The sequence below is a fragment of the Thamnophis sirtalis genome, unplaced genomic scaffold (assembly GCF_051295495.1).
Source record: "Thamnophis sirtalis isolate CommonGarterSnake01/CBP01778 unplaced genomic scaffold, rThaSir2_p1.2 scaffold_7, whole genome shotgun sequence".
NCBI lineage: Eukaryota > Metazoa > Chordata > Lepidosauria > Squamata > Natricidae > Thamnophis > Thamnophis sirtalis.
The window spans coordinates 56,735,879-56,759,542 of NW_028261387.1; the positions used below are offsets into that span (position 1 = coordinate 56,735,879).

At 38.0% G+C, this 23,664-nt stretch overlaps 1 pseudogene; it reads left to right on the top strand.

Moving 5' to 3' along the window:
- Positions 1-20,976: 20,976 nt before the first annotated feature.
- On the top strand, positions 20,977-22,483 carry LOC148044674 (uncharacterized; annotated as a pseudogene).
- The last annotated feature ends 1,181 nt before the right edge of the window (positions 22,484-23,664 follow it).

Consider the following 23,664-nt stretch of genomic DNA (forward strand, 5'->3'; position numbering starts at 1 on the left):
AGCCCAAAAGGTAAAAAGGCTGAAAGTTTCAAACTTTATCTTTCAGAAGCCTGTTTTGGTTTAGCAGCTTAGTAGTTCTTGCTGCCACCACTTGCTGTATTTTTCGCTCCATAAGATGCTCCTGACTATAAGATACACCTAGGTTTAGAGGAGGAAAACAAGGAAAAAATCTGCCTCTGCCTCCCAGCGTCCATCCAATATTCATCTGGCTAGCGTCCTTGAAGCAAACAGTCTGCCTCCTCCGTGTCTGCAATCTCCACCAGGGAATGCTGGAGCCTTCACCTCCAAGCAGCTAATCGGCGCTTGAACCAGCTTCCTCGAATTCCACCAATCAGCTGATCTAGAGGGCGGGGATCATCACCACTTTTCTCTGCTGCTGTCTTTTGGCCATAATCACTCCATAAGATGCACAGATATTTCCATCCACTTTGGGGAGGAAAAAAAGAGTGTCTTTTGGAGCAAAAAACACAGTATTTTCCAAAGGGAGATGCCTCATATTCCTTCTAATTCTGATATGGCTTGGGAATGTCTGAACTAGCAACTAGTAATTGGCAAGCAGATTACTATATTCATAACATATACATAGGAGCAAAATGTCTCGTGGTTGTTGAACGTGAAGGAGAGATAGCTAAGTTTTTTGGGAGAACATATTGGTGAAGAAAACATAATCATTATTTAACATTATACTTATTCTGTTACCTTTTCGTAAGGTAAGTGTGAAAAACAGTCATGTTATTTTTTTCAGTGCCATTGTAATTTTGCATGGTTGCTAAATAAACTGTTGAAATCAAAGACTACCTGTGATGTGTGTGTGTGTGTACACATGCATACATACAAACACACACACACACACACACACACACACACACACACACAAACACGAATTGCTATCTTGTAAAGAATGTTATGTTTGCATTGCCAGACATCCGGACTCCTGCAAAGCAAATCTGGGACATTTGCCAGCAACTCCATTTAAGAAAACATTTTGTTCCACCCAAGATTTTAAGTGCTTGTTTCCTCACGTAGACAAGAACCAAAATAATTAAATTTCTTACCAGCTAGCATAGAAAGAAGAACAAGGTTTACTTAGGATAATTGATTTTCTCCAAGAATACTAAGAACAAATACTGAGTTTAGTATGCTATTTTTGAGCACTTAAAATACTGTATATTTGTGTCCAAGGTGGCTTGTTGCAAGAACATAATAATCAGTTTCTGCATATGATTAATCAAAGTAGGGGGGGGGGAGAAAATGTGGGAGGGGGTCTAAAGCATCAGTGTAGTTAAAACAAAGGATTCAGCAATCTCAGAGTCCATCCATCATGGCCCTTCCTTGACTCATGCTTGAGTTATCAGGTGCAAACCTGATTGCACCTGATAACTACCATAGCTGTGAAAGCCCAAATGATTTCTAGAGGGCAGCAAAGATCTACAGAAAACCTTTAAAATTCCCTAAATTTCAAACTTTCAGACTGGTATCCTGTAGGACAATTCTAACAATCGTTTCTATAGTCTTCTGGCATTAGGTTTCTTCATTTTGTCAGTCTTATGGATGTCAGATCTTACAATATCTAGTATTAAAATTCTATTAAAATGTTTGGAAAAAAGTAAGTAAGTAAGTAAGATCTTTATTCGGTCTTATCCCCCCTACTATTTAACATATACATGAAACCGCTGGGCGAGATCATTCGGAGGCACGGGATAAAATACCATCAATACGCGGACGATACGCAGTTGTATCTGTCCGCCCCGTGCCAACTCAATGAAGCGGTGGACGTGATGAACCAGGGTCTTGAGGCCGTTAAGGACTGGATGAGAGCTAACAAACTGGTACTCAACCCAGACAAGACCGAATGGCTGTTGTGTTTCCCTCCCAACAATTTGGCCAGTGTTCCATCGCTCAGGCTGGGGGGTCAAATTCTACACCCCTCAGATAGGGTTCGCAACTTGGGAGTCCTCCTGGATCCACAGCTGACTTTTGACCACCACCTGTCGGCTGTGACCAGGGGGGCATTTGCCCAGGTTTGCCTGGTACGCCAGTTGCGACCCTACCTGAACCGGGAGGCTCTCACAACAGTCACTCGAGCCCTTGTGATCTCCAGGCTGGAATACTGCAATGTGCTCTACATGGGGCTGCCCTTGAAGAGCATCCGGCGACTTCAGCTAGTCCAGAATGCGGCCACGCAAGTGATTGTGGGCGCACCGCGGTACGCCCACATAACACCTATCCTCCGCGAGCTGTGCTGGCTACCTGTTGATCTCCGGGTGCACTTCAAGGTGCTACTTACCACCTATAAAGCCCTTCATGGTAGTGGATCTGAGTACTTGAGCGACCGCCTTCTGCCGATTACCTCCCTTCGTCCCATCAGATCGCACAGAGTGGGCCTCCTCCGAGTTCCATCCGCCAGTCAGTGCTGACTGGCGACTACGTGGAGGAGAGCCTTCTCAGTAGCAGCCCCGACCCTTTGGAACGATCTCCCCGTAGAGATTCGCACCCTCACCACAGTCCAGAGCTTCCGCACAGCCCTTAAGATCTGGCTATCCCGTCAGGCCTGGGGATAAGACCTTCATACACCCCACCCGAATGTTGAATTAATGTTGTGTTTTATTGCTATTATTATTTGTATTCACATATTATTTTTACGTTTTGTCTTGCACCCCCTTCCCATGAGTTGTAAGCCGCCCTGAGTCCCCTCAGGGAAAAGGGTGGCCTATAAGTGACAATAAAATACATAAAATACATAAATTACGGTCAAAGACCAGCAATATACATTTGTCTTAACACTATATTAAAAATACTAACATTAAAATATAATTAAAAGTATTTACATTAAAAGTGGATAATAACATTGTGGTCCAAAGATTGTTAAAGGTATGTCCAGATAATTGGTACAAGATGGTACTATACTGTAGCCAATTTTTTTCTTATGGACATTGCAGCAGCACATAACTTTGCCACTGCATACGTGGTAACCGGGTTAGTCTCCTGGAGGAGAAAGCCTAGATAAAAATTGTCTGCCCTCCCTGGCAATCTCTCTAATAAGGGGAGAATATATGCAGACCTACAAGCTCTGTATAGCTCGCAGTGTAATAGTACATGTGAATTATCTTCCACTTCTCCTTTACCACATATACAAACGCATTCAGCTATAGGTGTTCTCTTATACCTGCCCTGGAGGAGTGCTGAAGGAAGAATGTTAAATCTGGCTCTGAAGAAAGCTATTCTTTGTTTTGGAGAGATCAGGTCATTTAGATATCTTGCCGATTCCCACACACCCTGTTTGATTCTGTCCCTACTGTGGAAAGGCAACCTATTTAGTTCTTCTTGGAACTGCATGTCCCTCATTCTATTGATTACTACTTGCTTTGCTTGCTCAAAGCCTAGGGACATTAAGAATAATGGTGAAAGCCCATAAGAGCCTAGCTTGTGAGCAATTGCTTGTTTCCAAGGGGAAGGGAAATTGTCAGTCAACACTAGTGGGGACAGTCCCTCTGGAAAGAAATGCATTTTAAGCCAATAAATGACCATCATCTTCCAGGCTCTTACTTGAATTTGAGGCATGCCTGTCTCAATTCTTAACTGGGCATTTGGAGTTCCATTGTGAGGGTGATCTGGCTGTGACATCTGTCACCCCATTGATCGCCAGGGTTGATTCGGCTGATCTGGCTGGCTAGGCAGGTGTCCCCTTCCTCCCTCACCGCTCCATGTGCGTCCCTCCCGAAGCTGCGCAATAGGTGGAAGAGGACAACCATCCCAGATAGAAGGAGTGTACCGATCTTCGGTCAAGGGTATACGATAGCTGCGCTCCCCTGCTAGAACCTCCAAACAAACAGTTTGCAAAAAAAGAAGGATATCAGTTATCTCATTTTCTAATAATGCAGCACAAAGCATTAAGGTTTTCAATTCATCAGTCAATCATGTCCTTTTCTATGATACATTGTTCCATTCCCCATATTCTTGATTTTCCATTTTCCAACAACAGACATTAAGCATTTTATGTTCAATATCATGCTTTGTTGCAATTGGCTGTTTAAATTCCCCTTTCTCTTATTTGTCTAAAGCTAGGTTATACTTTTACCAAACTTAGGGTTTCTCCTAGTGTACTACTATCTCTCACTTCTACAATACAAACAATTTGTTACATAAGAATTTTTCAAAAAATGTTTCATAATATTACATTTGCATGTCTTAATCATCCTTTAAGTCAGATGTGTACAATTTGAGAGCCACGTGCACTTCCTCAGATATTGTATGTAATTTTAAAAGCCTTCTAGAAGTGATAATCGATTTCTACTTCTCAATTTTGCCAGAAGAGAAAATGATGAGACATGTGACTGAGAAGGAATCGCCTTAAATCAGGGGTGTCAAGGCCTGGGGGCTTAGACATGACCCATTGGGTCGCCCTGGAAATAATAAAGGACTGGCCCGTGATGCCTCTGCCAGTGAAAATGGATCTGGGGGGGGGGTAAATATGGCCCTCCTGAGCTCTGTTTTCACTGGCAAAGGTTGGCAGGAGGCCATCACAGCTGATGGAGTTTGTGAGCTGCATTTTTGCTGGCAGAAGGTTGCAAGAGGTCATTGCAGCCGAAAAGGAGCTTGGGAGCTCATTTTCACTGGAAAAGCACTCTGGCGAGCACAGGTGCCCCTGACATGGATGATATCAAGCTGGCCATGCCTATCCTGCCCCAGCCCAAGGTCAAACACAAACCTGATGCAGCCCTCAATGAAATCAAGTTTGACACCCCTGTCTTAAATGCTTTGGAGATATGGCTTATATTCTATCACCAATGCCATCCCGCATTACTTACTCATAGGTCAAGTGCTGCCCTCAGCCTGTGAAAAGCTGCTATGCTGGTCAAAAGAGAAAACATCCAGCATTTTGATAGCTTCCCAGACCCATCTCAAGGGCAGAAAGGCGGTTTACAAAAAAGCATAATCATGTTTAGTGATTTGGGGGTCTCAGGTTCCCAATGTCACTCTAGAGAATTTTAAAAGAGTGGATCACAAATAACAGTGGTGGATACTTGCCTGGGAAAGGATTCTGGGAAAATATTTGCCAGGTAGCGTGAGTTAATTTAAGTACAGAGCTTTAAATAGACTTTTGCAGAGGTAACTTGAGATTAGGTCACTGACCATAGCATCCATTTCAATGTCAAAGTACTAAATCACTTGAACTCAAATCCATTCTGACTGTTGTATGTATAGACACATCCTGACATTTGAATATCTTTTCCAAGACCTTCATGGCTGCCAAGACCTTCACATAGTCCTTGATTGTTTGTTCCTTGTTGGTTGATCTAAAAGACAGAAGCAATTTTCAATATCTTAATTGTCGGTTCTAAAGCTGGTTGTTGAAAATTTATACTCAATTTAGTTTTCTTTTTTTTATAATTGCACCTTTATTATCATTTTTTAAAAATAAATTTTATTAAACATATTTCAACATTAAAAAACAACATATAGTTCCACTCATTACAGCATTTCCGTATCGATGTCACTTATATTAACATAATTACTAATTATATAGATTACTATACTATGTACTATATATCATTTAAATTATACCAATATTTACAAATATATACATTTCTATCATCTATCTATCTATCTATCTATCTATCTATCTATCTATCTATCTATCTATCTTTCTATCTTTCTATCATCTATCTATCTATCCATCCATCTTACATATTCCTTATGCAACGAATTATGCATCTTACATATTCCTTATGCAAGGAATTTCTTATGCAAGATGTATACACATCTTACATATTCCTTATGCAATAGCTTTACATCTATCTCCCAGCCAAATGTAACATATATTCCAGATTTTATAATATTCTGATTCTTCTCTATCCTTTAACTCCATGGTTAACCTATCCATCCATCACTTGAACTCAAATCCATTCTGACTGTTGTGTATATATATAGACACATTCTGACATTTGAATATCTTTTCCAAGACCTTCATGGCTGCCAAGACCTTCAGGTCTGCCACATAGTCCTTGATTGTTTGTTCCTTATTGGTTGATCTAAAAGGCAGAAGCAATCTTTAATATCTTAATTGCCGGTTCTAAAGCTGGTTTCTTTATATTCAATTTTAGTACCCTTTTTTCATTCTTCTCCCTGAACCTTGCAGATCCATTGCAATCCTACTTTCAAATTGATGTCTTAAATCTCTTACTTTTAAATTCAATTTTCAGCAGTGCTGCTCAATTAATTTCCCAAAGAAAGTTCAACAAAGCATCATTTTTTCATAGGTACCAATTACAGAGCCCATTTGTACAGCTGCATGTTCATTGAGCTTCCATATTCCAATTTGTGGGATTAAAAAAGTTAGAACATTAAGATAAATAAAAAGAGAGAAGAGAACTTTTATAAGATGTTTTATAGATGGCATTTAGATCCTAAAAAACTGGCCTGTATGTATCCGAATTTACAACCTAAATGCTGGAGATGTGATTGTGTTGATGCTACATATTACCATATATGGTGGACTTGTAAAAAGGTTAAAGCATTCTGGATAAAAATATGGTGGATTATGCAAAATGTTCTTTAAAAAAGAATAAAGTTTATCCCTCAGTTATTCTTTTTAGGTATAACTACTGTTTGTACTGTTATAGAGACTAACTTGATTTTGCATTTAATAACGGCAGCAAGACTGTTGGTGGTGCAATACTGGAAGAAGGAAGATTTGCCTACTATTCAAGAATGGACATTAAAAGTTACAAACAGCAGAGATGGCTAAAATATTAGCATATCTCAAAGACCACTTAAATGAGAAATATAAACTGGAGTGGAGAAGATGGATTGATTATATTCAAAATAAATACGGGACTAAGAAATTCCAGATAGTTCATGACTGAAGAAGCAAGGAATGATATAATCTGTTTAGAGTTAGCCTAACCAAAGAGGAGTTAAAGCTCAAATGAAAGATGATACTAACTTTTTTTTAAAGTTCATTTTGGAACACCTTTGTTAAAGATTTATACCCTGTATTTGTTCTGGGAAGTTGGGGGGGGAGTTGGGGGGGGTTGGGTTCGGGTGGGGAGAGTGGGGGAGGGAAGCTAAATATTTGTAAAAGTCTTTTTTTTCCCAAAAATTTCCAATAAAAAAAGATAAATAAAAATTAGTAACAGTCACTTTAAGAACCCTTAGAAGACAAGAAGAGGGTCATTTAATAAGAAATATAATTAAAATCACAGAGAGCAAAATACATGAAAGCATATAATTTTACACAGCATGGATAATTTACCCAGAGATCCAATTTTATAATAAGACAAAGCTGTACATTCCTTGTGGTAGAATTCTATCTTGTTCAAAGAACATAAATTCTGTTTGCTTTTTCTAAATGCTAATGGTTAAAACTATGTGAACTGAAAATTTCAAGTAAATATTCCAATACAGGTAGTCCTCAACTTACAATTGAGCCCAACATTTCTCTTGCTAAGGGAGACATTTGTTGAGTTTTGCTCCATTTTACAACCTTTCTTGTCACAGTTGTTGTATGTATCATAGCAGGATTTGTTAGATGATCTTCAAGACATTTGTAATTCTATTGTGTTATTCTTTTACCATTCATGTCTAGGCTAAAAGTAAAGGTTTTTTTCTTTCTAGTCATGTTTGACTCTATGGGGCAATGGTCATCTCCTTTTCTCAACCAAGGGAGCTAATGTTGCCCAAAGATGTTTCCATGGCCATGCGGTCAACCTGATTATACGCCAAAGCACATGGAACTATGTTACATTCCCATCAAAATGTTACCTATTTATTTAGTCACATTTGCATGATTTCAAAATGCTAGGTGGGCAGGAGCTCAGGCAAGTCACAAGAGCTCACAGCTTTCTAAATAACAAGCTCAGCATCTTTAACCACTGAGCCCTATTACATGCAATGACTAAACTCCCATGTTGAGTACTGAAGTAGGAGTAATTCTACTCATTAACAACTGTTATCACATTGTGGCACCATTGATCCTGATGGTATTTGTATCACATTAAGTCCAAATACACTAAGTCAAAATTTCCAATTCAAAACTCTATGTTCCATACAGAAAGTCAGGAAGCAAAATTAGCACATAAGCATGACATAGGCAGTGTATAGAATGTAATCATTCTATATTGTATGGATGTGCCTTACAAAGTAACCCATGAATAGTGTTAATATTTTTTTGTACTCGAGAAGTAAAGTAAAAACGAATATATATTTTATTACATAGGTATACAGTGATTATTCAGTCTAGTTCAGGAGCTGAAATCCAAAATTTCAAAAATGCCCCAGTTTCATCATGAGTCTCTGTAACAGCTGAATCTTACTTCAAATATCAACATGGCATGGAGCAAATAGTAAAACAAAGGATCTGTGCTCCTCAATCAGTAAGTTTTTAAAAACCACAAGATGCTGTTCAAGAGTGGCTTGATTGCAAATGATACTCTGAATTTTGACACACCTGTCAAAATTGATACATCCAGTCTCTCTTATTTCTCACCATGGTGTATATATAAGAATTAAAATGGTTATTCTTATGTCATTGTGTCATAGTATCATCCTTAACAGCATCTTAGAGAAACAGATCTGGAACAAATTTTCTTTGGGATATAGAATCAGAATATAGTAAGCTTGGATCTTCCTGTTCCACCAAGGACATGAACTTTTGTTCTGATATCTCCAATTGGTAGTAAAAATACAAAGTTCATCTGAATCCAGAGTATGCCTTTTCTTTAATAAGATATATGGAAATAGAATGCAAAACTGCATAAAAAGGTCACAGTCTCCCTAGTGCTGTAAAACTTGGTTTCTCTACAGCCAAAACAAAAGAAGAAAGGGGGAGGAGACCATCATAAAGTTTCAAGAAGCTGCTTGTCAAAAGATACTGTACATGAGAATCTGCTTCGTGTAACCCAAGATCTTGCAGATAAGTGCTAACTGTGGAGTCTTTAATTCACTTATTGCAAAATAGTTTTAAAACATTCCGAAACCATTGGAAGATAGGCTAGTGGAGTAGAAATAGCTACAGCTACCATCTATTGTGTAAAAATACAGTATGAATTTTAAAATTCTTTGGAAAGCAATATACTATTCTTCCCCATCCCTCTCCAAATGGTATACTAGGATTCAAAATGTAAATAAAAGCCTCATTCTGCTTCATCAGATACTCCAACTAAGGGAAGAAGCAACATAAATGGATAAATATGTGAGAGTTGATGTCTCACACCATTTAAAAAGTGGGCAGGGCGAGCAACTCTATCATCTAGCTATCTCCTGCATTTCATTTGGGAGCTCAAGGCGGCATAAATAGTATATCTTCTACTTTTGGCCAGCAATCTAGTGAGGCAGGTTGGACCAATAAAAATGACTTATCCAAGGTCATTCACTGATCTTGTGTAGATGAAGTAGATTAGAAACTGGATTTTTCTGCTCCAATTCCTTAACCAGTGTATCACACTCTTTCTTCATGTATAAAACAAAGATGAAGATGATTACTTTCACTTTTGCATCCTATATACTACAAGACTTTCAGCGTGTCCTCAAACCATAGCTGCTCTCCCTGTACTACCAGTAGCAGTGTGAAACAGATGCCCTACAGAAGACACCCAAAGATATTAAACCAAGAAGAGTCACTAAGGTGAGATAGGCGGGATAGAAATGTGCTAAATAAATGAAGTCAATTGGAATTGGAATTTGGAATTGCAACAGTCAGTAACGAGATGATAGAACATATCAGCACACAGTGACATTGGCAGGGACTCTTTAAGGCAGGTGACATTTAGCATATTTAACTCTCTGTCAATGCTGCTGATGTCTTTAATGCTACTGTTATTATTATCCTTCTTTTCGAACCTGATAGATATGAGTTGAGGGATTCATATGAAATCTATTGTATTTTTGCAGTAAAATGAATTTTACATATGATCTAATATTTCAAATATGATATAAATTTTATTGCATTATATTTGGCAGTTATATAGCATGTATGTATTAGCCAGATTAAACATTTTGCTATGCTTCCAAATCACTCTGGCTTAAAATAGAAATTGTGAAGGGTAACAGAAACAAACTGAATGCTAATCATAGGATTCCTTAGTGCAACCTTCCCTAACATGGTGACCTCCAAATCATGTATTGAGTTTACTTTCAGCATTTTGGTCATCCAGAGATTCATGGAGAATATCAGATTGGGGAGGCCTTAAGAGAATATCAACCATAAACAATATTTTATTTTTGTAAAGTAGAAAATAACTTTTCTCAATGATTATAGCAATAGCAATAGCAGTAGACTTATATACCGCTTCATAGGGCTTTCAGCCCTCTCTAAGCGGTTTACAGAGAGTCAGCATATTGCCCCCAACAATCCGGGTCCTCATTTTACCCACCTCGGAAGGATGGAAGGCTGAGTCAACCCTGAGCCGGTGAGATTTGAACCGCTGAACTGGTGATCTAGCAGTAGCCTGCAGTGCTGCATTTAACCACTGTGCCACCTCGGCTCTCATTATGTACTGTACATTATGGTCTATGTACAGTACATGTGCAGTCAAATCTCATTCTGTAGTGGAAAAATAATAAAAATAAAATAAAGAAACATTTTTGTGAATCCTTCAGCAGCTATCGTAAAATAATATTTAGCCAGATAGAAGTCATGCAGCAGGAAATTGGAATGCAGAATGTGCTGGTCTGCTTTCTGGGGATTTCTAATTGATAAACAATTACAGCATCTCAGAATTAGATGTTTTGGTATTTTGGTTTAAAGATTCAGGTAGCAGCCAATAAAGCAGTATTCCAGAATATTGATTTCTCTTTGAACTGTTTATGTTAAAAGTGCCAAGGCAGAACCTTAACATTTCTGCTTTAACAATTTAAACTATTCCACTTAACACTTTTAAGTTAAACCAATTGCTTCTGTTATTGCATAGGTTGAATCAGAGGATGGCCATCTATTAGAAATAATTTTTGGATTCCTAAATTGAGCAAGTTCTTACATCAACTCTTCCATGTATATAATTATTTCATATTTTTGCATCCTGCCTTTAAAATTTGGCAATGAAATCCTGCAGGTTTGGCAGGGAATGAAATAAATAAGTGCAGTTTGTTTCTAAGATAGCTGTTTTCAAATAGTCATTTCCTCAAAGCAAGTTGAAAAATTCTTGATCTTGAGGAAACTTGTCTTATAATGAAACAAGTTATAAATCATTTAGCTTTTTCTCTGCCAGTTTCTTTGTCAAATACAAGACTTTATGAAAGTAGACACATTTGACTTTTTATATTTACATTACATGCAAATATATTTAGAAGGCTTCCTTATATGTTCTGTGCCAGGGCTTTGTGATTTTATTCTGATCCCAGCCAATTGACCTTTAATCTCTTTCCTAAAATAATCAATTGCAGGAGGAACTAAGAATAGATTTCTGGATTTCTTAGTGCTTCAGATCTTCTTCATGCATGAATGGACTTTCAGATCACAGATTAAGGATTTCCCCTTTACTATTATTGGAGCTATATTTCACTTTTATTTTGTATAAATCAAGGTAGCATACATGATTTCACCTTCTATTTTCCCCACAACCTTCATCCTTGGAGGTAAATTGGGTTGAGTGAGAATGACTGGCACAAACGTGGCTTTCATGCCTAAGAAAGAACTAGAACTAATGGTTTCCTGGTTTCTAGTTCAGAACCTTAACCAGTACATCATCTTGAATCTCTATATGACTAAGTACATACATCTGATGACAGTAAACCACTGAAATGCTTTCTTTTCCCTTCTTCTTCATACTACTATTACTACTATTACCTATGCGGACAATAATTATACACTTAGAATGATGTATCTCTATGACTTTAAGGGATGCAATGGCTCAGTGACTAAGATGCTGAGCTTGTCGATCAGAAAGGTTGGCTGTTCAGTGGTTAGAATCCCTAGTGCCACGTAATGGAGTGAGCTCCCATTACCTGTCCCAGCTTTTGCCAACCTAGCAGTTCGAAAACATGTAAAAATGCAAGTAGAAAAAATAGGAACCACTTTTCATGGGAAGGTAATCGTGTTCAGTGCATCTTCGGTGTTTAGTCATGCTGGCCATATGACCACGGAGATGTTTTTGGACAGCACTGGCTCTTCAGCTTTGAAATGGAGATGAGCACGACCCCCTAGAGTTGGGAACGACTAACACATATGTGCGAAGGGAACCTTTACCTTTACCCATGACTTTATTTTTCCTCTTGGAAAACTATGATTTAATATTAGACCCATCAATTTGTGGACACTCATGAACTCGTCTTTCAAAGCCCTGTTTTTTTTTTAGTAAAATCAGAAGATTAGAGTCTCTTAATTTTAATGGAAAATTGGCCTGCTGCTAAACATGGTGTCTTGAGTTGTAGATATAGCATACAAGGAACCAATAAGATTCAAGACTCAGATCTTTAGCCTTTGCTTGAAACAATTGGCTTTTTAAATGAAACTCTATTTCCTTAACTCCTTAATGATTGATTTTCTTCCTGACCCAGGAAATCCCTTCTTTCCTCCCCCTTTTAAGACCTAACTATGCCATACAAATACCGCGTCAGCCTTTGGCATCCCCTTTGTTTTCAAGAATCCTTGGATAGGCGCTCTACATGTTCTTACAAATAAAAATTATTTGAACTGAAGTGTTGCAACCTCCCCATAAAAAAGGAAAAGGGGAATCTAAGAATGGGAAGCAGAATCCAGATCTAGAAAGATAAATGAGGCAGAAAGAAACACTTAACTGCTTCAACAGAATTCCAACTGGGTTTGCTTGCTCAGAGAAACACTTAGGATCTGTGTTTTAATTTATAAAATCTTCTCTTTCTTAATTTATAAGGGATGATGATATTATCTATTCAGTCAAGTCTGAGTCTTGGCAATTGTTTGGGTAAGGTCTCTCCATATTTTCTGATCTTGTACTATTTTATTTTATTTTTTAGTTTCTCTATAGTCTGGATGATGTCAGCTTTGATAGCATTTCACAGCAGTGCAATGAGCCACGGTGGCACAGGATTTTTTGAGTGCAGTACTGCAGGTTATTTCTGCTGGTTGCCTTCAATTTGGCAGTTCAAATCTTAGCAGGCACAGGATTGATTCAGCCTTCCATCCTTCTGAGGTGGGTAAATGAGTCCCCCAAATTGTTGGAGATAATATGCTGATTCTGTAAAACTGTTTAGAGAGGGCTATAAAGTGATGTTGCTATTCCACATATTTTATCTCTTCGCCATCAATTTCTATTTTGATGTTTCCCTTCCTTGCAGTGAGCAAGGACTTTCTGATGTTCAGATAGAGACCAAACTTTGATTTTCCTCATCAGATGTTCCAGGCCTTCTTTGATTTCTGAGAGGAGAGTTGTATCATCAGCATATTAAAGATTGGTGATGTTTCTTCCACCAATCTTTACCCTGATTTATGATTCTTCAAGAACAATAGCTTCCTTATGATCATTCCAATTTACCGATTGAATAATAAAGGGGAGAGAATGCAATCTTGTTGCACTCCTCTCTATCTTAAACCAGGCAGTGTTTCCATATGATATTTGTACAGTGGATTCCTGATTTATGTACAGTGATTGTTCCAACTTGTTCAGATGTGCTGGTACACCCAGGTCTTGTAGGGTTCTCCATAGCTTCTCATGATCAACACAATCAGAGGCTTTTTGTAGTTAATGAAGCAGATATAAATGATCTATTACCAACCATTGAAAGGGAATTATTAGATGTCCAAACTAGGTTCCAAAAGGGTCATGGCATCAATGACCATATTACAAATCTATGCTGGATAATGGAAAAATATTATGAATATCAAAAGATACAATACAATGCATTTCCAATCCTGTGGTCATGTGTGGGTTTCCCAATTTTTCTGATACACATCTCTAATGACTCTGAATGATGTAGACTCAATAATTATGCAGGAAAATAAAAACCATTAAATGGCCAAGTTATATTTGACTCTTAATATTTTCATAAGTGCATATTTTCATATTTGATTTTAAATATATATTTAAATATGTATCCATAGTGCAAATATACTATGCTACCTGAGCAGGATTAGAACATATTTCTTTTCTAAATGTTGAACCAGCTCTCCTGGTTCTGACAATCCTGACAAAAGAGAGACAAGCTAACTCGAAACAGAGAAGAGACACTAATCCTGTACAAAAAGAGAATCATTGTTTTCAATAAAGAAGGATGATTTAAGGCCAAACAAGATGGTGCCAACAGGAATTATATGCTCTTATAAATAAAATTGTGTGTGTGTGCCTGTGTGTGTGTGTGTGTGTGTGTGTGTGTGTGTGTGTGTTCTGAGGTTTTCGCGGGTGTTAGTATGTAGGTCTCTAGTTATTCGGGTTTTCTCCCGTGTAAAATTTTACGTGGGAGAAAACCTGAATAACTAGAGACTTATATATATGTGTGTGTATGTATGTATGTATGTGTATATATATATATATATATATATATATATATATATATATATATATATATATATATATATATATATATATATATATATATATATATATATATATATATATATACATACATACATACATACATACATACATACATACATACATACATACATATATATATTCATATTCATATTTATATTCATATTTATATTTATATATTGTTATTGCAAATGTGCTCTTGTTACACCAGACCAGAAAAGGTAAGGAATACACAAGGCTGAAAACGCTCTGCCTAACTGCCATAGATTGGTCCCAAGCACACACTGAGAGTAAAGATTCATATTATGAGAGAGATAAATAGGAATTTTCAAAGCAACCCTTCTTTTTCTATTTTATTTTTGTCTTTTAAAAACAACGAAGTTTGAGACACTATCAAGGCAAATGTCCAACAGTTTAATTTTATTATAAATTAAAAGCTTTGTACTGGTACTAATCTTAAAAATAAATGGGAAGATGAATGAATAAGATTCCATATCTGCATCTGGCAATGTGGGATATTTCTGTTTCTGACTAAAACTAGTGTAGTATTGGTGAACCATTTTGGCACCAAGTGCCAAAACGGGAGTACATGGGCGTGGGAGTGCCATAAACTGGAAGAGCAGCTCCCTGGCGTGTACGCACAGGAGTGCTGGAAACTGGAAGAGCAGTTCCCTGGTGCTTATGTTTATGCCGGGAAGCTGAGCTTCCACCTTCTGGCGTGCACATGTGCACATGAAGATCAGCTGGCCAGTGCACACCAAAACCGGAAGCTCAGGTTCCCAGCAGGAGCATGCGTATGAGGAAACGAACTCCCCATGGAGATTCGTACCCTCACCACCCTCCAGACCTTCCGCACTGCTCTTAAAGTCTGGCTGTCCCAGCAGGCCTGGGGCTAAAGACCCTAACCCCACCCGAATGGTATGATTGTTGTGTTCTCTTTTAACAATGTATTGTTTTATGTTCATAACTTGTTTTGTCCTCCCCTTCCCCTAACTTGTGAGCCGCCCTGAGTCCCCTCAGGGAAAAGGGTGGCATACAAATAAATAAACTAAAAAAAAAAAACTAAAAAAAAAAAGAAACTGCTCTTCCAGTTTCTGGTGCTCCCATGCACTTGAAGACCATCTGGCAGTGCACATGTGCGTGCCAGAACCCAGAAGATCAACAGGCAATGGCTGGCATACCCAGAGAGATGGGGCTGCATGCCACTTCCAGCACCCATGGCACAGGTTCACCAACATGGAACTAGCATATATTTACAGCAAGTACAACTTTTTAATGGCTCCTGAAGAAAATGTCAGTTGATTAGAATAGTGAGTGGTGATATGAGAGAATGAAGACTTAGCAAATCAAGAGGAAGCAGACACAACAGGAACTAACAGAGGAAACACCTCTATGTAAGTAAAAAGAAGAGAATGAATTACACCCAAAGCCAAAAATGGAGAAGATATTCTGCAGTGCTGAATTCTTGAACAGCTTTGGACTTCCAGATAAGGAAAATGGTGACAACTCAAAACATCTCCAAAAGAGAAGAGATGACAAAACAGCAGTGACTAACAGAGTGACAGCAAGCTTAATCCAACAGAACTCATCCAGATAAAGTAGAGGATGAGAGATATCCCACATGTGCTCCGGATGGCTGCTCTTCATGAGGAGTCAGCAGGATAACAATCACCCTGAAGGTTTGAACTTTGGGACATGGGAAGGCATCAAGTGTCAGCCATGACAGAGCTTTTAAGGACACTAGGTTCAACCACCTCATTTTCTAACCACCTTTGGATTTATAATTGTTTTATAGTTTTAAAAGGTGTTCAAAAAGCAAGTCAGAAAAATTACCTGGTGCGTAAAACTTCATTCTAAAATAGAAAAAACTAATTAGCTATTTTGAAAAACTTAAAAAATATAAATATATAAAATGCAAAAATCTGGATAAGAATTTAAGTGTTTTTGAGTATTTTTTTTATTTTTAAACATACACCAATGTATTTTTTAAAAAAAACAACTTGAGGCACCAGACCAATTCATAATATTTTGATTTTTGAAAAACAAATATCATTTTTATGGAAATACAACTTCTTTAGTCTAAAAGAAAAGAGCTCACTAATTAAAAGTTGAAAACAAAAAAAGTAATAATGAAATTTGAGTTGTGGTGCCAGTGCAGATGGGCAGGAGAATGTTGTGGCAAACAAAAGAGTGAATGAGCAGGTGGCTGACCAGGGCCTGCATTCACCCTACCACCCAGGGGCTCCTCAGGAGAAAAAAAAGTAGGAACTGAGTTTTCCCACTGCTTATGGAAAGCCATAAGCTAGGGAAGATCCAAATGGCAAACTTGTGAACCTGGGGATGCTGCAACAGCCACAGCTTTGCTGACTGATCATATGTCAGCCTTGTTCAGTGCTTTTCAAACTTTAAATGGTTGCTGAATTAGTGGTTTGTAACTCAAGAACTGCCTGTGCCTGATAGTGTATCCTTGAAGAAGAGAGAGGATACAGCTGAAAAAAACAAAATAATTATGACTCTTTGGATTCACTATTACAAAGAGCTAAAGTAAATGTGACCCAACCAGTTCCACTGGTTTATCTGTTGTCTCTCTGGAATAAGGATCAGGATGCCAAGATCTTCCAAGATTTACAATATCTACTAGCAGAAAGAGTGTATACCTTTTTAAATGAAAATTATCAGTACTTTTGATCAGTGACTTCATCAAAACAAACCCATGTGCTGATTATGTCACCAGATCATGCCCCTAAGCGGAAGTGACGTGCACAGTCCTCCTCCCCGAATGTGATGTGCATAATTGACCCTATGTGGTGCAGGACTCACAAGGTCATAACCCTAACCGGATATGTTGTACTCATCATGATAAGGATGAGTACCCCTAACAGATAAGGGGTGGTGCAATATCCCAGCTCTATTTTTTTCAGATAAGATGTGTTGAACCTACCCCCATCAAGAAAGATGCCAAGCCTCTAAATACATGATTAGCGTAACCCTAGACTAATTCTATGGACATTCAAGGGGGAGAGGTGGATTTGTGAAATTTTAAAAAATGTTTTTTTTTTTAATTTCTAATCATTTTAGCCTAATGATGGTTTTATTTTTTGTGGAATTTTAAAATCAATGCCTCAAAAGCTGGGGAGAGGGGGGAGGAACACCTAGGGCCTGCATTTAACCGCACTTTTTTCCTAAAAGCTATTTATTTATAGGCAATGATGGTTTTAATTTTTTGTGGAGACAGGGCCTACATTTAACCCAACTTTTTTTTTAAAAGGTATTTATTTCTAGGCAGGTTTAAAAACATTTCCTCAAAGGCTGGGGAAAAAAGCACAGCCCTTTTAAACCTTGCAGCTGGTTTTTACCTTTGTAAAATCTAAAGACACATATTTTGCCAATTGCACCCTCAAATACTCATGTAACCACTTGAAGCCCACCTACAGGAAAAGACAAGGAATATTAACAGGAATTAAAATGTTCACAAGAGGCAAGCCGCTAGGCTGCATGCAGGGGTTAAGCCTTGTTCAGGCATGCCTGGAACATGCCTGGACATGTAAACCCCCCGTGAGTCTGGGCATGTGCAAAGCTCAAGGACTTGCCATTACAAGAGCTGGATAGGTTTGTGCAGGTAGGCCTTAATTTCAGCAGTCTCTTGAAGATGGCAACCTCAGATGGAGATTTGTTTGATGTAAATTTGACCCCCAAACCTCCCAAGCGTGGGCATAGAATAAGAAAAAGACCTGAGCTACATGGCTTCATTGAAGAGAATGAATTTATAAAGCCTTGTTATTGCAGGTTCTGCAAAATATCAAATGGTAAGTAAATATAAAAATTAAGAAAGCAGTATTTTGATTAGTTGAAACAGCCAATATAATTCTACCTTATTTCCTGCTTTAGAAATGGTGGAGCCTCTAAATGTCAGCATGCCACAGGTTCTGAAAGCGTGTGTTATTAAAATAATACATCATTGTTTAATGAGCTGCTTAAAATCAGAAGATAATGCGGATAGTAACAATGAAACAGAGCTTATAAACAGCTTATGTATTAGGCTTTCTATGCCACATGTTCTCTGAATCATCATCAGTATTTCTGACAAAGTGAATAAATTATATTTCACCCAGGATTCCCTTGGTGAGCTCAAGTTATTCATACAGTGTATTGAGAAGAGCAGTAAACTGCTGTCATTGATGTCAAATATTGAAGCTAAATTTCCATTGGATCTGAAGAGGTTCATATGCCAGAATGTAACAGAAATTAATTACAAGAAACTGTTAAAGCTATGAAATTTATAATAAAATGTTCTTTACAAATCACATGAAAAAATGCATTATGTTTTTTTTCTTTTGCTGACCCTCCTGTTTAACCTAAGATACAGTTTAATCAAGGCTCATGTGATATTATTCATTCGGGATTTCCTGATGCTGGGGGCGGGGCTGGCCAGTGTTTGCAAAAGGTATGAAGAACTCACCAACTCTGATGTGAACTCTGATGTGATTAATTTGTGACATTATCTACTATTCAAATGCATCTTCCTGGGTAGGCAGGGTGTACAGTTTTGCAAAAGGTGTGAAGAACTCCCCTTTTCTGATGTGATTAATTTGTGATGTCACCAGTGTGTATAAAAGTAGGGCCCATACTTGTCCAGTCATGTTTGCTAGTTTCTGGCATATCCATACCTCTAGAGCCATTTGAACTGCTAAGAAGACCCCTATTCAGAATGGAAGCTGCTATTGTAAGTAATTTTATGCTTAATTTTGAAACACTTAAATGCAAAATGGTTTTTATAGTGTTCTTGTCTGCTTGCTTGTTTGTTTGATTGATTGATTATTTTCTTTCACTAGAATAAATTGACAGACTCAGAATGTTTGAGGGAGCTACAATTTTAAGAAGTTTTATGGCTAATTTTTTGAAACACTGACCCCTCTTAGATGTAAAATGTGTTTAAAACATTCTTGCATATACTTGCTTATTTCTTTGACTGTTTTTTCCCACTAGAATGAATTGACAGACTCAGAATGTTTGAGGGCATATGAAGGTATTTGTCTTTCATACTTTCACACATTTAGATTCTTATAAACATTTCTGCAACAATTCTGATTATTGGGGTTTTCTTTTCCTTCAGAATGGGAGGATGATCAGCCATTTGTGGGTCTCACTATTCCCACAGAGCACCAGGGACCCCAGCATGACGTGACCCCTCAGTCTTCCACAAGCCACACAACACGAATGATGTTAGGATAATATCCATGCTAGATATTATGCTAGAATAATATCTAGCATTTTATCTAGCTATAAAACTATTAGTATTATTTTTTAGAAACTAAATGTGTCTGTGTGTGTGTGTGTGTGTGTGTGTGTGTGTGTGTGTGTGTTGGTATTACTTTATTAAGAATGTTGGTGATAACTGTTTGTTTGTTTGTTTGTTTGTTTAACCAGAGCCGGCCTGCAAAAAAGCAAAAATGCATGGTGATGGACTCCCTGCATCCCCAGCAGACAGTGTTAGTTGTGATTCTATGATTGTCTCTCAACCAGAAGAAGATATATGTCATTCTAAGCCCCAGCTACAGGCTCCTAGCTCTGTGAACTCTCAACATATGAACGATGTTTATCTGGATATGGTGCAGGCATGGGAGAAGCCTATCTTAAATTTCAGAGCTGTGGAATACTATCAACTATATAGATTTGTTAATCTTGACCGAATCCAGTCTTTTGTAGTTGCTATAGAGGCTAATCAGACTATTCTGTTACAGATTCTTTTGAATAATGTTGCTATGAACATAGGCCCAAATGATTTTGTTCAACTTCAGTTGGATGCAAAGGAGTTCTCTTTTCTCTTAGGAGGCATGTGAATGATTTAAATGCTGATGATTTCTGATCAGTGTTGAAAATCTGCTTCAAAGTAAGGCAGATATATTGTTGGGGGGTAATTTACAATTAGTGGTTACAGAACAAAAAAGCGGGGAGGGCTTAGGAAGTTAAACACTGTGCTGCTCAGCAGAGTACTGGAGAAAAAAAGGCAACACCTAGTAGATTTCAATGTGGAAGGTGAATTTCTTTGTTTTGCTAGCTGTTTGCTCTGTCTGATTGGTGCGGATATAAGAAATCAAGAAATTATTACCAGGGCCAGGGAACTTCACAGCAGACTGGATATTTCCACAGAAAACAGGATTGACTTTTCTCAGATACACATCTTTGAAGAATATTTATGGATCACTATAAAGATCTTGTTTTATATGCAGGACGAGTGGGGGTGTTTTTTGTCACAGGTCGCCCATAGCAAGAAAAAATAGTGTTTATATTGTTACGCAACAAGCATTACTATGGCGTCAAAAATATCAAGGGCTTCTTGGGTGAATGCTATTTCTGTAAATTCTGCCACATGCCCTACCACCACAAATTTTGCCATGGCTGTCAATATATTTTCAGAGCCTGCCTAAAGCAAGAATGTCAGCAGGTTGAGGTGGAGAAGACGCACTGTTGTAGGTGCAAAGTGTCTTGTCAGTCTAAGGAATGTGTTGAAAGACATGCATAACTTGCTATGAAGGGAAAGGTTGACTGTAAGAATAAAGAATATTGTGAAACGTGTGGGATTTATGTCTTTACCCCCTACAAAAAGTGCAAAGAAGTCAAGTGTGGGAAATGCTCTGAGAAGGTTGAAAGCTTGGAAGGGCATTTATGCTTTCTAAAATTGTTGGACCATCCGCGAATTGGCAAAAGATGCATTATTTATGATTTTGAATGTTGCCAAGAGACAGGCATCCATATACATGATTATATGTGCACCAAGGATATGGGGATGGGGACAATAAAGATGTTGTGAGGTGGGATTGTTATGGTGTTAGATGCCTGGAGCAGTTTGTAAAGAAATTTATAAATCATAAGTTTAAAGGATGTACGTTTATTGCTCACAACACCAAAGGTTATGATGGGTATCTAGTACTGAGACAGCTGATCCGTGAAAAGGTTAGGGTTCAACTTATAAATTGGGGGGGGGGACTTCTGTGTATTACCCTTCCAGATTATAAAATTCACTTGATAGTCTCTCATTTTTACCACTTAAATTAAGTAAATTACCCAAAGCTATGGGGTTTCAAGGCAGTAAGGGATATTTTCCCCACTTGTTCAGTACAATGGCCAATCAAAACTACATGGGACCACTCCCTGAAACCAAGTATTACAGCCCAGAAACTATAATGCCCAGGGAGAGAGAAGAATTCCTGAAATGGCACGCTGCTAATAGAGATACTGTGTTTAAACTAAGGAAGGTTCTGGCTTACTATTGCAGACAGGATGTAGATATATTAAGATAGGCCTGTATTTGATTTAGGGATCAGATGATGAAAATGACTGAGTATGAATGCCACAGTGGGATTGGGGGGTTATTGTTGAGGAGATTCGATGCATTGACCCCTTCCAATATATCACATTGGCATTCATCTGCATGGCACAGTACCTGTTCATGTATTTGAAAAGCAATACCATTGTTTTAGATCCTTTGGACAATTATCACAAGACACAGAAAAGGTATTCAGCTCCAGTGATTCAATGGTTGTTGCATATAGAGCACACTGAGAATCTCAATATTCAGCATGCTCTGAAGGGTGGCGAAAAGCAAGTAGGCAAATATTTTTGGATGGTTTTGCTGTCATAAATGGAACCCCCTTGGCTTTTGAATTTCACGGTTGTTTTTCTCATGGGTGCCATGTCTGCTATTCTGAAAAAGACTTCAACAAATTACTTGATTCAACATATGGTAGCCTACACAGCCATACTAGGATTAAAGAAAAGTACCTCAGGGCACAGGGTTATGCTGTGTGCTGCATCTGGGAACATGAATGGCGGGCCATGGTGGAGGATGACACCTCTTTGAAGCAGTTTCTAGTTGAGAATACGCTCCCAACTCCTTTGAATTCTCGAGTACACCATGGAGTACCCAATTGGGCACCCTCAAATCATCTATCAAAACTTTGGGGACATAAATCAATATTTTGGGTTAGCCAAAGTCAAAGTGTACCCACCAAGGAATCTCTATTTCCCAATCCTACCTCATAAATCAGGGACAGATTAATGATTAGTTTGTGCATAACCTGCACAGAAAAAGTGCAAACCTCACCCTGTAAACACAGTGATGAGGAAAGAGCTCTGACTGTAACATGGTGTAATGTTGAATTGAATGTAGCCTTAGAAAAAGGTTACAGAATTGTTGAAATTACGAGATCTGGCATTTTGAAAGAACATCAAATGAGCTATTTTCAGGATATATGAACATGCATCTCAGACAGAAACAGGAGGCCAGTGATTACCCTGACTGGTGCAAAACAGATCAGGATAAAGAGCAATATATTCAGGATTATGAAAAGATGGAAGGCATCTGCTTACAGCATGACCACATTGAAGTAAATCCTGCTAAAAGACAGATTGCCAAACTCTTTTTAAATTAGCTGTGGGGCAGGTTTGGCCAGAGCACCAATCACCTGAATATATCCATGGTGACAAACCTGAGGATTTATTCAAATATCTTTTTGTACCCTATTATGATGTTTCCTCATGTGAGTTTGTGGATACAGAGACAGCCGTTGTGACATAGAAAACAGCCAAGAACCACCCCACCAAATCCACATGCACTAATGTATTCATTGCCAGTTTTACAATCACTTATGCACAGCTGGAATTATACAGGCTACTGGAGGGGCTGGGCAATAGGTGTCTGTACCATGACACTGATTCAGTCATCTTTGTAAGTAGAGAGTATAATCACCTTTGGGTGATTATTTAGGACAACTGACAAGCGAAATTCCACCAAACACTATGATAACAGAGTTTGTTGTGGCCGGCCCCAAAATGTATGCTTATGCTTTGTCCAATGGTGAAGCAGTGGTAAAGGTGAAGGGAATCATGATAAATTGTAGTAATAGCAGTAAAGTTAATTTCTTCTGCTGAAATTACTCTCATTGTTTCTGCCAAATTTTCTCCCCTTTCTTCATCTCTCTCTCTCTCTCTCTCTCTCTCTCTCTCTCTCTCTCTCTCTCTCTCTCTCTCTCTCTCTATATATATATATATATATATATATATATATATATATATATATATATATATATATATATATATATATATATATATATATATATATATATATTTATTTAGGGATAAAGGTACATTTATTGGACATGAAATGAAAACAGTTAAAGTGAAGCAAGATCTTGTACATATCAAATGTATACCCAAA